A 16,292-nucleotide genomic window follows, 5' to 3' on the forward strand; every position below is an offset into this window, starting at 1 on the left:
TCCTCCCTGAGAGAAAAGTTTATTTCTCACTTATATGAAAGTCCAGAAATGAGCAGTCCTGGCTGGAAACCAGTTCTGCCATGTTAAGTCTTCAGACTCCACTATCCCCCCAGCACAGCCTTGTTCTTTGTCCAAATAATGGCAAGGACTCCATCCATCACGTATTTGTTCCAGTGAAAGGATGAAGGCAGAATCTAAAAGGAGGCATGGGGATGGGGAGTTGACTCTGTGAGTAAAATGCATGCTGTTGCAAGCATGAAAACCTGAGTTCGGACCCCTGACACCCACATAAAAGCCAGGCATGCTGGTGTGCACCTGCTGCCCCAATACCACACAGTCTGGCAGGTTCAATGGAATACTGTGTCTTAAAACTCATTTGGAGCCCAGGTGGCAGTGTGCGCCTTTAATGCCCACACTCAGAAGGCAAAGAAAGGCAGCTCTCAGTGAGTCTGAGGCAAACCTGGTCTTCACAATGAGTTGCAGGACATTCAGGGCTACATACAAAAACCTTGTCTCGAAACAAAAACAATATATATATATATATATATATATATATATATATATATATATTTCCCCAAACAAGGTGTAAAGCAATAGGGAGAGATACCAGAAGTAGAACTCAGACATGCATGTACTGGAAAACCTACTCACAGGCAGACACATACTCCGGGTGGCCATGTGCTGAGATGAACATGAGAGGTCCTATTGTTATAGAGGAGTGCAATAGTGAAGGCATAGTAGCCCAAACCTGCAATCCAAGCACTTGGGACGGTGAAGCAGGAGGATTGCCACAAGTTGGAGCTTAGCCTGGGCTGCAGAGCCATTTGTTTGTTTGTTTATTTATTTATAATAAGTAAAATTAAAAGAAGACAGGCAAAAGTAGCAACCTTTGCCATACAGAGTCCCAGGAAGCCACCTGAGTTCCTACAGCAGAGGAGCCACCAACGTGCTACTTGAGCCCCAATGCAAGCAAGGTGTCAGCAGGACTTCCTTCTTCAAACCCACAGTCAGGAGGCCAAAGATGCACCGGGTGAGGCAGAACGCGCTAGGAGCTGCAGATAAAAGGAGTCCTGAGGTCAAGTTCAACACAATCAGAGTCGGGCCCTATGAGGATAAAGACTCCTGGAGGATTTGAAAGGTGGTCAAATCCCAAAATGTCACCGCAGCTTCTAGAACAGGGGTTTCTTCTTCTGAGACAGTCTCGTGGGAAAGGATATGGCAGGCTAAATCCAGAGAGGGGCTGGGCATGCGTGTGGGGGTACGAAGATCAAGAGGGAAACAAGAGAGGAGCTGGGGAACAAGCTTTACCTCTGGCTTCAGGCATCATTCCAGGTGGCCCTGGCTGGGCTAGGCAGAGAGATTAGCAGATACTCTAGGAAATTGCTGGACTTGGCTCCTAGAATTAAACCTCAATCACTTTCAAGCGAAGGCTTAAGCCTTTGCAATTGGGCTTGATTCTGTTCTCCCCCGGGGGTCCCCCCAGTTAGGAGGAGGGGTGGGAACAGAGGCAGAGGCGAAGGTGTTTGCTGCCAGCAGCTGGCTGTGGAGGGGAGGTGGGAGCCAGGGTCTTGCTAGATGTGGAGAGCAGGCTGGCAGGTGCTAATGGAGAGGGTGAATTCCCTGGAGAGAGAGAAAGCGTACACACACACACACACACACACACACACACACACACACACACACACACACACACAATTCTAGCTACAATGCTTCGGTGCATCAGTGAAGGTCCCTGAGCTCCAACGTCATTTGCGTGTGCATGTATGTAAGATTCACCAGTCTATAACAGCTATGATGACATCGGGCTATGATGCATGTGAAGGACAAGCCCAAGCAAAGGCTCTGCTGTTAAAAGCACTTGCATTCCCCAGCCACAAAACCAATGGAGGCCAGCCTGGGCTAAATGGAACCAGGTAAACAAAACAAAACAAAGCAAAGCCCGAATAAGCAAATAAATAAAAAAGACAGCACCACATCATATATAACCTGCGGGGTGTGGGCATTTTATTAAGGACCCCAGCACACCAGAGTACTAGCATCCGTGGCGTGTGCGAACATCACCAAGCTTTGTACATACTAGGCTATCTACCGCTCAACCAGCTGAGCTGCAGTTCAGCCCCGGGAATGTCACCCAATCATAAGGGGAAAAGCTGACCTAAGGCTTTCAGGAGATCAATAGCAGACAGATCAAGCAAGAACGCTCTCCTGATTCAGGAAAACGGAAACACATCTCTAAATGAGAGATTTTAGTCCTGATTTTAAATCCTCATTTCGGATCTAGTGGAGGCATAGGGCTCCTGCGAGGCCCAGGAAGCATCAGGACCCGCCCCGCAGACTCTCAATCCAGTGCTCTTCCCAGCTCAGGATACTCCAGATGGCCGGGTTACTGGGCCTGGCTCCCTCTCGCCCCCCTGTGGTCACAATTGGAACAGTTCAGAGGCCTTGCAGCCAGCACCGGTTATGAGCAGATGGATGTGCCCAGGTGACCGACCCCTCTTCTCTGGAACCCTCTGCCGTGGAGGACACCATAGCTGATGAGTCGCCCGGTAAGCAAGGGAAAGCTGCAGAAGAAACCCTGTCACCAGGAGGTGGGCAGAAACTCCAGATTGCTTCCTGGCTTGATTGCCACAAACTTAGGCTTTCCCTGGAACTGAGAGAGGAAGGGAAGTGTCAGGTGCCTGAGGTGTCTCCAAGGTGTCCCGTCTAGCTTAATCCATACATTTGGTACATCCTAGCGATAGTTCTCCTCACTATCCTGTTATCTCATCTACCCCCAGATCTCCTTTAGGGATCTGCTTCTAAAACCTGTTTGTGCTCAAGTCAGCCACCTTCCCCCTGATCCCTGATGGCACTCTATGGCCCTGTCTCATTTATGGGGCAAAGAGCACCCTTTCTGGACCACATAAGAACTTGCCAGTGGCTCATTTGGGTGTCATTGGCATGGCTTCTCCATCCCAGGAAATTGTACTTGGATGTCAGTCTGAAATAACTTTGGTGGATTTTCTTTGGTTTGTGTGTGTGTGTGTGTGTGTGTGTGTGTGTGTGTGTGTGTGTGTGTGTGTACACCATGCAAAGCAAGTGGAGGTCAGAGGGACAACTTGTGGGAGTTGGTTCTCTGTCATGTGGAGCCTGGGAATTGAACTCATATCATGAGGCTTGGCAGCAAGCACATTTACCCACTGAGTCTTCTCACCAGCCCCGGAATATGGTTCCTGAGGCAGGTTTTTCTGGGAACCTTTATGTGTGTCTGTTCCCTCTTGTAGTCTCTCACTGAATACACTTTAATTGTTGGCCAACTGTATGTTAAGTCCTGGGCTGAGGCATGGGTATACAGAGACACAAAGTCATTGTCATAGACCCATAGACCCTAATTTGTCACTGGGATGTGTGCTTTTTCCCTGTGCCCTTCCTTTCAAAGCCTGCTTTGGGAAGTGCCTCTGCTTGCTACCTGTGTGACCTTGAGCAGAAAATAAACAAAGAAAAAACCAACGCAGTTACAGTATGGAGAACTGTGCCGCATGATTTATGTCTGTTAGGCCATTCTGACAGTGCCTGGGAGGTAAACATTATGCTTCCAAGTTTTCCAGGTAAGGGGAAGAAACCTCAGAGAACTTGAACTGTTGAAGCCCATGGGACTGGCAGGTGGAGGAAGCATGATTTGAACTCAGTCACCAGCCTTCCCAAGCCTACATCTTCATCTGCAGGCTAGATGGCTTCATGTATAAAATCCCTGCTTCTTCGTGTCTTTGTCTATTTCCATGAAAACAAACAAACAAACAAAAAAAACCACCCTGGCAAAACAGCTTAAGGGAGGAGTTTATCGTAGCTCACAGTTCCTGGTTATAGCTCATCATAGTGGGCAAGTCTAGGTACCAGGAGCTTGAAGCAGCTGATCCATCACACTGCATCTCATATTGCACCTCACACTGCGCCTTACATTGCACCTCACTGCATCTGCAGCTGGAAGAGAGTGGTGAATGCATATGTGCTAGTGCTTAGCTCCCATTTCTGAAACCCTTGCCAGGGAACGGCCCCACTCACAATTGAGATGGGCCCTCCCATATCTATTCATGAAATCAAGACAGTCCCCCGCAGGCATGCCGGGAGGCACATCTCCCAGGTGATCCCCATTCTGTCAGGTTGAACAGTCAATGCTCACCACAGCCAAGCAGTTTTTAAAACTTCTTTTGCATCTTCTGCTTCAGCTCCAGCTCACAGAGACCCAAGACTGGTTGGAGTCTTAGGAGATCTGTCGGGGCGGGAGGCAAGACCTGAGGCCTCTCTCTTCTCCCACAGACAGACCCAGGCTATGGAGTAATCTCAGCCCAGCATGGGGCAGTCCAGCAGGAAGAAGTGGAAAGTGGTCTGTTTTTGCATTTAAAAGTCAAGTATGTGTCTGAAAATAATGTTAATGGATTCCTCAGCCAACAGATACATAGATGTTTCCAGCAGCTTTGCTAATAGCGGCCAATGCTGGGTGTGGTGCTGCATGCCTGAAATCTCAGCACTTGAGAGCTGGGGGGTGGATAGCCTGGGCTAAATGAGATCCCATCCTTCAAAAAAGTGGAGGTGGCTCAGTGGCAGAGTGCTTGCCAAGTATGCACAGGCCCTCAGTGCAATTTTCAGCACTGAGAAAAACAAAACAATAACTTCAAGCAATACAAACATCCAATAAGAAGTGGAGCAATTAACTTGTGATATATTTGGTTCTGGTTCCTTCTTTGTTTTTGGTGGGGCTAGAGATCAAACATGCTAAGAAAGTCATTTACTGTAAGCTACGTCCCCAACTCCCCATATACATTCATATTGCTACAGTGAAATTATACTCAGTAATGAAAAAAAAAAAAAAAAAAAAAAAAAAAAAAAAAAAAAAGAACTGTGCTAAGTATCTGCAACAAAGGGGGTGCATTTCAGAGATGTCATTCAGGCTGAGTCCAAGGTACCAGGCAGAACAGAACCCATATGATTCCGCTTATACAAATGACTGTAATGTAATGATTTTCATGAAGTTCCAGGATAAACTATTTTCTTTTCTTTTTCTTTTATTTTGGAGTGCAGTGAACTTCATAGATGGTACTCAAGATAGTAGGGCTCCCTAAGCTCCCTTATTCTGAGGGTCTGGGATGGAAACAGTGAGGGAGATGATTAGTGTCAGGGGTTGTTGGACAGGGACTGCTCAGCGGCCAGGGCCTCTCTTTTGTTTGTGTCCTTGCTGGGTGTAGAGCAGTCTAGGGTGGGCTTCTTACTCCTTGGAGGCTATGTAGGCCATGAGGTCCACTACCCTATTGCTGTAGCCAAATTCATTGTCATACTAGGAAATGAGCTTTACAAAGTTGTTATTGAGAGTTGATACCAGTCCCAGCATCAAAGGTGGGCATCACTATTGAAGTCACAAGAGACAACCTGGTCCTCAGTGTAGCCCAGGATGCCCCTCAGTAGGCCCTCAGATGTCCCAGGATGCCCCTCAGTAGGCCCTCAGATGCCCAGGATGCTCTTCAGTGGACCCTCAGATGCCCCAAGACGCCCTTCAGTGGACCCTCAGATGCCCCAGGATGCCCTTCAGTGGGCCCTCAGATGCCCCAGGATGCCCTTCAGTGGGCCCTTGGGTGCCCTAGGATGATCTTCAGTGAGCCCTCAGATGCCTGCTTCACCACCGTCTTAATGTCATCATAATTGGCAGCTTTCTCCTGGCAACATGTCAGATCCACGATGGACACATTGCGGGTAGGAACACGGAAGGCCATGCCAGTGAGTTTTCCATTCAGCTCTGGGATGACCTTGCCCACAGCCTTGGCAACACCAGTGGATGCAGGAATGATGTTCTGGGCAGCCCCATGCCCATCATACCACAACTTCCCGGAGGGGCCATCCACAGTCTTCTGGGTTTCGGTGATAGCATGAACTGTGGTTATGAGTCCTTCCACAATGCCAAGGTTGTCATGGATGACCTTGGCTAGGGGGCTAAACAGTTGGTGGTGCAGGAAGCATTGCTGACAATCTTGAGGAGTGGTCATACTTCTCATGGTTCACACCATCACAAATGGAGGTATTAGCAGAAGGGGCACAGATGATGACCCTCTTGGCTCCACTGTTCAAGAGGGCCCCAGCCTTCTCCATGGTGATGAAGACACAGTAGACTCCACAACATACTCAGTGCCAGCATCACCCCATTTCATGTTGGTGGGATCTCACTCCTGGAAGATGGTGACAGCCTTCCCTTTGGTGACAAGCTTCCCGTTCTCAGGTTTGACTGTGCCTTTGAACTTGCCATGGGTAGAGTCATACTGGAACATGTAATTGAGGTCAATGAAGGCGTCATTGATGGCAACAACGTCCACTTTGCCAGAGTGATGGCAGCCCTGGTAACCAGGCATCGAATATGGCCAAATCTGTTCACTCCGACTTCACCGTTGTGTCTCAGGAACGAGGTTGGCACTACATGAAAAGATGCAGCTGTCTCTAGAACAGGGAGGAGCAGAGAGCCCAGACAACAATTGTCTAAGAACAGATTTTTTTATAACTGTGGCTACTTTGGCAGTGTGTGTGTGTGTGTTGGTGTTGTGGGAGAAGGCATACCTGTTTTGAAGTACTGGGACATGCACATATTTTATAACTTTTTGTTGTTGTTTGAAACAGGGTCTCACTATGTAGCCCAGGCTGGCTTCCAACTCACAGAGATCTACCTGCCTCTGCCTCCTGAGTGCTGGATCAAAGGCATGCACCACCACACCAGGTGAAGACTTTATATCTTTATCCATGAGTGCATGTGCCTGTGAAACTTCAATGGGCTGTACATTTAAGCAATGCACATTAATACATATATGTTGTATGTCAGTAAAAGCATGAGAATACCCCTAGGATGTCACAAATTTCTCACTATGTTCCCAATTATCCTAAGCATTTCCCAAGCCATTGGGCTTTTCCTAAGGAAAGTCTGGTCTACATAATGAGTTCCAAGCCAGCTACACAGTGAAACTCTGTCTTAAAAATAAAACAAAATAAATAAATCTAAAAAACAGTTTTTTGAAAGATTTTTCTTTAAAGTGTGTGTGCTTGTGCACATGAATTCAGTGCCAGTACAGGCCACAAGAAGGCATTGGATTCCCCAGAGCTGGAGTTATAGTTTGTAAACCACTCTACATGGCTGCTGAGAACAGAGCCAGGGTCCTCCTAAGCACTGAGCCATTTCCCAAGCTGTAGGAAGCTATTTTATGTGTACTGTTGGTGGTGGTTTGTTTGTTTGGTTTTAAGAGACAGAATCTCTTATAGCTCAGCTATCCAATCCATTATATAATATCAGAGGCTAGCCTTGAACTCCTGATCCTCCCACCTCCACCTCCTGAATGCTGAGATTACAGGCATGGACCACTGCACCCAGCTTGGGAGGGGAGCGTTTTTGAATGAAGGGATGAGCTTGTATCAGAGGGCAGCAGCAGACCTTGGGGTACTTGGTAATTCAGTGTGGGGGTCTGGTGGGGAGCCACGGGGCTGGCCCTGTCAACCATGAAGGACTTTCGCAGTGATCTGTACAGTGGGGAACATCCAAGAGGCTCAAGCGTGACTGACAGGATCGGGCTTCTGTTTTGCAAAGATCCCAGTGGCTGCTGTGCCAAGGAAGATGGATGGGATGAGGGGCCCCAGGAGCAGCAGGGAGGCCAGATGGGTGCTCTGTCCGCCAAACTCCAAGCTCTGTGCTGGTGCTCGATGGTTCAGCAGCCCCGCCACCTCCAGGCTAATCACAATCTTTTCCTCTACACTCCAAGGGGCAGACTTAGGCATCAGGAGACCCTGGGAGAACACCACCGCAGCCCCCTGCCAATCATTGACTCCTGACCTCTCTCCTCCCCTCGGGAGTCTGTCCCTCTTCACACCTCTTCCCACCCAGGTGTTTTTGTGGAGACTCTGCTCACTCCGGCTCAGTTCCCCCTCCTCCATCTTACTGGACTCTTCCCATACCCAAATACTCAGTCTCCAATATTTGGTTACCTATCTTGGTTCTGGTCAGGAGTTTTCCTAACACTCAGGTACAAGGACCCCCATTTGGTACTTCCCTCAATAAAGAATTCTTTTCCATCAGACAGAAGTTCAGTTCTAAGAGTGAGGTTCTCTCTTCCCTCCAAAGTCCCCAGAGTCTTGGACCCACTTGACTTTCAGCAAAGCCCCTTGGCTTCACTCAGTGTTAATTATTCTCCTCTCCCATTCACTTCTGACCTCCTCTTCTTTGCTTGGCAGCTCTAAAGGACACCTGGTCCTCTCTACGGCCTTGATGGATGGTTACCTATGGGAGACACTGGCCGGTGTGAAGGCAGGAGGAGAGAGAACCAGATGTCTGTCCCATGCCTTTCAGACACTCTGTGGGTCACCCACAGCTCTTCCCTCCTAAGGCCCAGCCTCTGCCATTGTTCTCACAGCCAGAGCTCTGACCAGGCTCTGGGACTGGTGCCTTCCTCTTCTCTTTACACCTTCCTAGGGATCCAGTCTCATGCACAACATGGGATGATTAGGCCTGGGAATGAGCCCTGGGTTTCCTGCAGTGACAGACACTCCTCGGCTGAGCTCTGCCTGCCACAGGCATTGGTGGGCCTCCCTTTAGTCTTAGGTTGCTGACATGATACACTCAATTACACAATGCCGACTTTATTCTTAGCCGATTTCCAGGATTAAAGATGTACACCTGAGTCAGAGCCCAGCACAGCGCCTGGCAGACTGCAGAGCCAAGGTCAGTATAGAATACCTCCCCCTTTGAGGATGAGGGGTGGTGACCCAGTCTCCTCCTGAGCTGGGGACAGCTCTCCTTCCTTCCAATTTAAGGATAGGAGCCACAGTCCTAATGAAGAATTCTGCCTCACCTGTCTGTGACCAGTTAACCCAGAGAGTGGCTCTCCATGCTTCATTTGCCCTTTAAGCAGATGGAGGGGTGTGTGTTCTGCAGACTACCGGAAGTGTCCACTTGTCCTCCCTAAGCCACCATCATCAGTGCAGCCTGGTCAAAGGTTGCTCTCAGTCCATTAGCCTCCAGGAATCAAAAGAATGATTTCTTTAGTCAAGAATAATTATTTCAACCAGCTTTCCTTCTTCAATCCCTGCTGCACCAGCTGGGCCACGTGTGCCGGCTGACAAATTAATTTCTATTATTTATATTGGGCTAGCCCAGGGAATGGAGGGGAGGAGGCAGCGGGAGAAGCCATGTGAAATGGAGATGGAGAGATAGCAACAGGGGAAATGGAGGGAGAAAAGGAGAGTGCAGGGAGGGAGGGGCAGAGAGGTTCAGAAATGCAAACGGAAGAAAACTCATGGGAGGAAGGAGGAGGCAAAGGGGGGATGCAGGGTGATCTCCAGGCGTGGGAGGGCTGAGCCAAAGCCTTGTAACTGTGGGGTGGGTGGGCCTGGATGCCCAGGCCAGCAGTTTGCATCCTGGTGAAGATCTTCCGGTAAGCCGGCCTCTGGGTCCTAGCCAGCCAAGACATGCACCGGCATCTCATTGAGCTCTCAAGACAGCAGCACTTCATGATCCATCAAAATGCATAGAAATGGCTCTTTCTCCCCCAGCCTCCCAGCCGCCTGTCAGTCCAGTGCTGCCTCCCCACGGGCCTAGGAAGGTCTCATTAAATGTAGCCCATCCAATTCAGGACCATTGGAGGCTTGGAGCAAATGAGCTCCTGCCCTCCCGCTGCTGGCTCCTCTCTCCTCCTGCTCTTCTCTTCGTCCAGTCCTTTTCCCCTCCTTGGGCAGCACCTTCACTTGGGGGAGAGGCACTGTGCACACAAGGTGCTGATCTAGCCACAGGGTGTGCAGACACAGGGACCTGTCTTTCCAAAGAGGAGCAGGGGGAAGTGGATAGGATATACCTACCTCCAGCCCTCCAGCCTGCCAGCTTGTAAAGTCAGTTAACTTGTTGGGTACCATCTTAACTGTGCATCTTTACAATTTTTTTAACTTTTATTTATTGAAGTGTGTGTGTGGGGGGGGGGGGTAGCATGCATGGAAGCCAGAGAGCAATTCTCTCTCCTTCCACCAAATGGGTTTCACTGACCAAACTCAGGCACCTGCTGGGCCAGCCACCTTACTGGCTTCAGCCGTGCATCTTTGAAGAATATATATATATATATATATGTATGTATGTATGTATATATAAATTGGTTGTTTTATCTTAACTTTTTACATTTATTTATTTGTGTGTATGGAGTTCAGAAGACAACTTACAGGGGTAGATTTTCTCCTACCCTCCTACCCTCCTACTCATGCATCTTGGTGGCATGAGCCTTTACCCAATGGCCCATCTCACTGGGCCTCTTTGCTTTGTCTTTTTGAGAGGAAACTGTCAATCAAGGATGCATTTGGATGACACTGTGCCAGTATAACCATGAAACTCTAAGGTGGAGGTAGAAAACACCCCCAGGACCTCAGGAAAATCCTTCACAGGGCTGGAGAGACAGCTCAGCAGTTGAGAGCACTGGCTGCTCTTTCAGAGGACCCACGTTCAATTCCCAGCACCCACATGGCAGCTCACACTTACCTGTAACTCTGTTCCAGGGTTTCTGACACCCTCACACAGGCATACATGGAAGCAAAACACCAATGAATATAGAAAAAAATTATATATTAAAAAAGTCCCTTCACGTCAGAATGACTGTCTATGCTCCTCCCAGACCCCAGGTACCACAAGGGAACTGCTGGCTGCTTATTACTGGTACTTCATAGAAACCATCAGACAGCCCAGAGCCCAGCTTCTTTGTTTGCCGAGGTGTCCATTTGCTGTCTGTGCTGCTGTTTGTAGTTGTCACTCCTTTGCTTTGTTCTAAAGTTCTCTGTTAAACTACCATCCATTAAAGTGCTCTCCTGGTGATGGATAGCTGGGCTCCTTTTTTTGGGGGGGGCGTTTCTATGAATAAAGCTTCATGAACATTCTTGCACCTGTTGGTGCTCAGCACACCAGGGACAGTGTGACCTTGGATGAAGCACTTAGCTTCTCTGAGCTCCGATCTCATCATTCATAAAGCGGGAAAGAGGGAAGATATTAACTATTGTGTTCGATAACCCGTGAGGATTAAGTGAGCGGACACGAGAAAATTATCTAACAGAGTGGCTGACAAACAGCAGGTGCTTAATACATGCCCTATCCAGTGGGGAGTCAAGAAAAGAGGTAACTGTATATAATTTACAGGCTAGAACTCTAGCCTGTAACCCCAACAGCCCAATTCTCTGTCACTTTTAAGTGTTTTAGATTGTCAGGTCAGATAGCTATGTTATAGACAGATAAATGAATCTTATAATAGTTTGTGAGGTTGGCCTCAGGGGTGAGGAGACGACTTAAGGGGTAAAAACACCTGTGTGTAATCCCAGAGATCTGTGTTCAGGTCCTCAGCACCACTTAAAAAACCATTTATAGCCACTCATCTGTAACCCCAGTGCTAGGAATATGGGGGCCGAGACAGGGGTGCCAATAGGCTATGGGTGCCAAAATAGCCAAAATACAGTGAGTTCTGGGTTCATTGAGAGACCTTGTCCCAAGAGAATAAGGCAGAGAGCAACAGTGGAAGATATCCAGCCTCAGACACACACGTGTAGTAGATGCATATATATTCAAATGCCTGTAACACACACATAGTCATTCGTGTGTGTGTGTGTGTGTGTGTGTGTGTGTGTGTGTGTATGTGGGTGGGTGGGTGCATTTGTTGATGAGACAGGGTTTCACTTTGTAGCCCATGCTGGCCTAGAACTCTAGACCCTGACTTGGATGTCTCTGAAGTGAAGGAATTACCAGCCTGTACCACCATACCTGGCTCACTCATGCATTTAAATAAAAAGATTTTTTAAATATACTTTTATATGTATGTTTTCCTAAATGTATGTCTGTACCACATGTGTATAGTGCCCGAGGAAGCCAGAGGAGGGCATCAGGTTCTCTAGAGCTAGAGTTACAGATGGTTGTGAGCTACCTTGTGGGTGCTGAGAATTGAACCTGGGTCTTCTGGAAGAGCAGCCAGTGTTCTTAACTGTGAGCCATCTCCAGCCCTCACTTATGCATTTTGATGGGTCATTACTGAGAACAAAAGATGTTTCTTACATCTTTGTGTCTATTGCTGGGTTGCAGAGGACCTGGCTTCCAGCTAGGCTTCTGTTTGTGGAACAGGAAACAACTTCAGTCCCCTCTGGACCCAGTATATGTGCCCACTATCCCTATCCATCCCCCCCTCCTCCAGCCACTCCTCACAGACTCTCCCAGAAAACAATCCTTCTTGCCTTAAACTCCTGGGCAACAGCAATGGTGAGCTTTACCGCCAGCCCTGAAGTCAGTGGGTCTGGCTCAGGGCACTGAAGGGCTCCAGCATCTTGGCATGATGGGGAACTCCCAAGGGCCTGTCACATATGATCTCTGGCCTTAGGGGGGTGTAGTCCTCTCTAGGTCAGTAGCCTGCCTGTTACCTAAAGGTCTTGGTGGAATGATTGCCTTCCTCAGTGCTGGGGGGGGGGGGGGACACAGAGAGGAGACCTGAGGCTGGGAATCTAGATGTAGTTCAGCCTGCCTTGCTGAGGTGGCCTGGGTGGCCTTCCCCAAGGACTGATCTGGACCCTGCTCTTCTCCTGTGCCCAGATTCTTTCCTGATAAAATACACATGTAGGAAGAAAGGCAGCCATGGTTTCATTCCACATCACAAGGTTCAGCAAGAGTACGGGGTGGCCAGGTGCCGGCTGCAGGAGTTCTGTTCAGAGCCTGGGGCCTTACCTTCCCCCCCACTTCTCTCCCCCTTCATTGCCATTTAGAGGAGAGGCCCCTAATTGCAAGGTGGAAGACCACTAATGAGACTGTTAAGGACCTCAGAGACAGTGCTGATGGCCCTAAAGGGCTTCCCTGAGTTTCCGTAAAAGCCCTGGTGGCTGCCGGCAGAGAAGCCTCCATTAGCAGGAGGATTAATCGGCAGGCAGATCTCAGCCACCTTCTTGCAAGGTGGGCCCAGCTCCCACAGCTGCCCCACCGAGCCCTCAAGTCAGAGAGAAGGAGGTCTGACCTTTTCCACCTGTTCCTGGCTGAAAGCTCAGGGCAGGGAGATGAGGGATACTGAGAGCAGAGGGAGAGAGCCCTGAGAGACAAGGGAGGGCCCTCTACAGAGTGATGGCAGAGAGCCACAGGCGAATGCAAATGATATGCAAAATATGCAAACCATTAGTGATTAGTTGTGGGTCAACAGCTCCGGGGCCCTCTGAGTAATAAGTTGGCAACTTAGAGTGCTAAGTGTCTGATTGGGCCCAGGGGAAGAAGCAAGGGCTGGCCTTGGTGTGCCTGGACTAGGACCTCTGGACCTTCAGGTCACTAGCCTTCCTGGGTGCCACCCTAGTCCTTCCCTCATCAGTGAGGGGTTCAGGCAGCTAGGGGCTCACAGAAGCCCCTGTTTGTGCTGCAAACTGTCCCTCCACACCTCTGCATAGCTAGGATGTGGCTTCCAGACTCGAGGTGGTCTTATCAGGCTGGCTTGCTCAGCAGATGCTGAATGGAGTCACTGGCCACTCTCTCTCTTTCAGCATCATGTGGATTTCTTTTCCTCCTTTTCCCTCCCTCAGCTTTGTCCTCTTCCTCCAGCCTCCCACCCCTTGCAGAATATCTGGGTAGTCCCATGCTCCTCCCCCCTCCCTCCCCACTTGTTAGTGAGACCTGGTCTTCGAAATCATTTGACTCTGACCAGCCAGCTTTGGAGCATGGGGAGGAAGGCCCTGCTCCATCATTTCAAATTATGGGGAACACCTGCTGTGGGAGCTGCCAATCATGCTGGTCTCTGGAGGCATGGAGGAAGGGACCCCCTCCACCACCACCACCAGGAGCATCTTGTTAGCCTCTGATTCTTACTGGGGCCAGTTAGCAAGGTCTTCAGTGCAGAGAGGACCCAAGAAGTTGCTGCCTGGGCCTACTCCCAGTACTTCTGTGGAAATGTTGTTTTTTTTTTCCCCCCCTTGGGGCTCTGGCACAGCAGGGGCCAGAGGAGTAAACTCAATCAATATCTGCCAAGTCCCTGCCTGGTGCCCTGCAGCGTTGGAAGGTACCTCCGAGTGCAGAGTGTGGACAGAGGTGGGGGTGGGGGTGGTCTGGGCACAATGGATTCCCAGAAGCCACCTGGGCTGAAGCCCCTCCCTCAACAATCTTACACCAGCTCTCCCCTGCACATGGGATCACCCTTTTGGGAACAGTCTCTCAGAGGTGACAGGTTCTTGCAAACAAGGCAAGAGGGGATATCCCGAGGAAAGGTGGTCAGGAAGCCAGCCTTTTCCCATGGGAGAGACTGTAGGGACCTGAGGTCAGTGACTGGCTGCCATGACCTGAAGCTCAGTCATGGAGATGTGGGTAACCAGGGGCTGGCAGCCTGAGCTGTGCCAAGGAATGCTCATGCCGGTTTCTCCTCTAGACTCCAGCCAGCATCCTGGAGTGCTAACTGTTGGAGGGGAGCTGGTCTTGGCACACACTCCGCCCCCACAGCAACACTTGCAGTCAGACAAGCAGGGGTGGCAGTCTGGGAGCTTACTCTGAAGTCTTCATCATTCTCCTGTCCCTTCCTGAGAGGTACCAAGAGGCAGAAGAGAGGAACTGGGGAGCCCGGAGGCTGCCCGATGCTGACAGGGGCCACAACTCCCAGAATGCAGTTCTCTCACCTGCAAAGTGGGAATGGCTCCACCTGCCTGCTGGAGCTGAGGGTGAGGGGAAGGAGAGAGGAGAATGGTTAGGTGCTGGGGTGGGGGATGGTGGGGTGGGGGTTGGCGCGGGGCAGGGGTCTGTCTTCAGTGCACAGCCTCTGCGGATTGCCAGGCAGGCTCCTGGAGATGTATAGGTTGTTCATCCTGCCCAGCTCCATCTAATTTCCATTCTGAGAACTCTGGCTGTACCTGCTTCTACCTTAAACGGTGTCAGCCCTCCTCTCTCCCAGCCTCTGGGTGGGAGACCCTCCTTTCTTATCCCACCCATCCCCCAAGTCTCCTTGGTGACATTGTCAAAGTGGAATCAGACCCCTGCCTCCTGGGGCCTCTCTGAGGGGAGAGTGGCAGCTTCCCTCCTCTGTGCAGTGGCTCTGACACCCGCTGGCTGCCTGTGACCTTCAGACTGTACCAGGATCCGATTTCAGTTCCCCTCCTCCTCCTTGCCCCAGCCTTCCAAGTGTGCCATCAGTCTGTAAGGCTTTTAGCTCTGCCCAGGGAGGATCAGGTGTGTGTGGTGGGGGTCGGGGGGCTGGCTCCTCTCTGGGTGCCTGAGATTGAACCTGAATAACCTGAATAACTTTTCCTCCCATCACTGACTCAGTAGCCTGAGCCCCCACCTCTCCAACTGGAGCAGAATATATGTCGGGGAAATGGCCTGCAGGACTGGATTCTGGGTAGTATGATTCTCCTCCCCCTATTCTTATTGTTTGATTGGGCTGGGCTTAAGGGGGCCAGGAGGAAATCCTGACAGGGCCTACATTAGGGTGCCTTACTGTCCTGACTAGTTTTATGTCAACTTGACACAACCTAAAGTCATCTGAGTAGAGGGAACCTCAATTGTTCTAGAAAATGCCTTCATAAGATAGGCAGGCCTGTGGGGCATTTTCTTAATTAGTGATCAATGTGTGAGGGCCCAGCCCATGATGGGTGGTGCCTTCCCTGGATTCTATAAAAAAAGCAGACATTTTGAGAAGCAAGCCAGTAAGCAGCACCCTTCATGTCTCTGCATCAGCTCCTGCCTCCAAGTTCCTGCCTGGTTTGAGTTCCTGTGAGGGCTTCCTTCATTGGACTGTGACTTGGGGTATGTAAAGCAAATAAACCCTTTCCTCCCCAAGTTGCTTTTGGCCATGGTGTTCCGTCATAGGGATAGGAACCCAGACTAAGACACTCATCTCAGGAACAAAGTTCTAGAGTAAGGTGTTTGTGTCTGTGTCTGTGTGTGTGTGTGTGTGCATGGTGGGGGGGATCTTCAGTAATTAAGACAAATAATTTTTAAATAAAATACTAAAATAATGAAAATTAGGAGTTGGAGATGGCTCAGTCGGTAAAGTTCTTGTTGCATAAGCATGGGGACCTGAATTTTATCTCACTAGCTGGCCTAGTCTACTCTGGATCTGGAGCCAATGGGTGATCTGTCTCAAAAAACAAGGCTCTTGAGAAATGACACCTGAGGTTGACCTGTGTCCTTTACACACACACACACACACACACACACACACACACACACACACACACACAGTACTAAACAAACCCACCACTGGTAGGCGAGGGAAGCTCTCTTCCCTAAGGAGCTGATAACCTGATCCCCATGCCTGTGAGTTCACTGAATG

General features: G+C 49.8%; 1 pseudogene; it reads right to left on the bottom strand.

The window, feature by feature from the left end:
* Nucleotides 1-5,242: 5,242 nt before the first annotated feature.
* Nucleotides 5,243-6,598, bottom strand: LOC127223903 (glyceraldehyde-3-phosphate dehydrogenase-like; annotated as a pseudogene).
* Nucleotides 6,599-16,292: the final 9,694 nt, after the last annotated feature.

This window comes from Phodopus roborovskii, unplaced genomic scaffold (assembly GCF_943737965.1).
Source record: "Phodopus roborovskii unplaced genomic scaffold, PHOROB, whole genome shotgun sequence".
NCBI classification, from domain to species: Eukaryota; Metazoa; Chordata; class Mammalia; order Rodentia; family Cricetidae; genus Phodopus; species Phodopus roborovskii.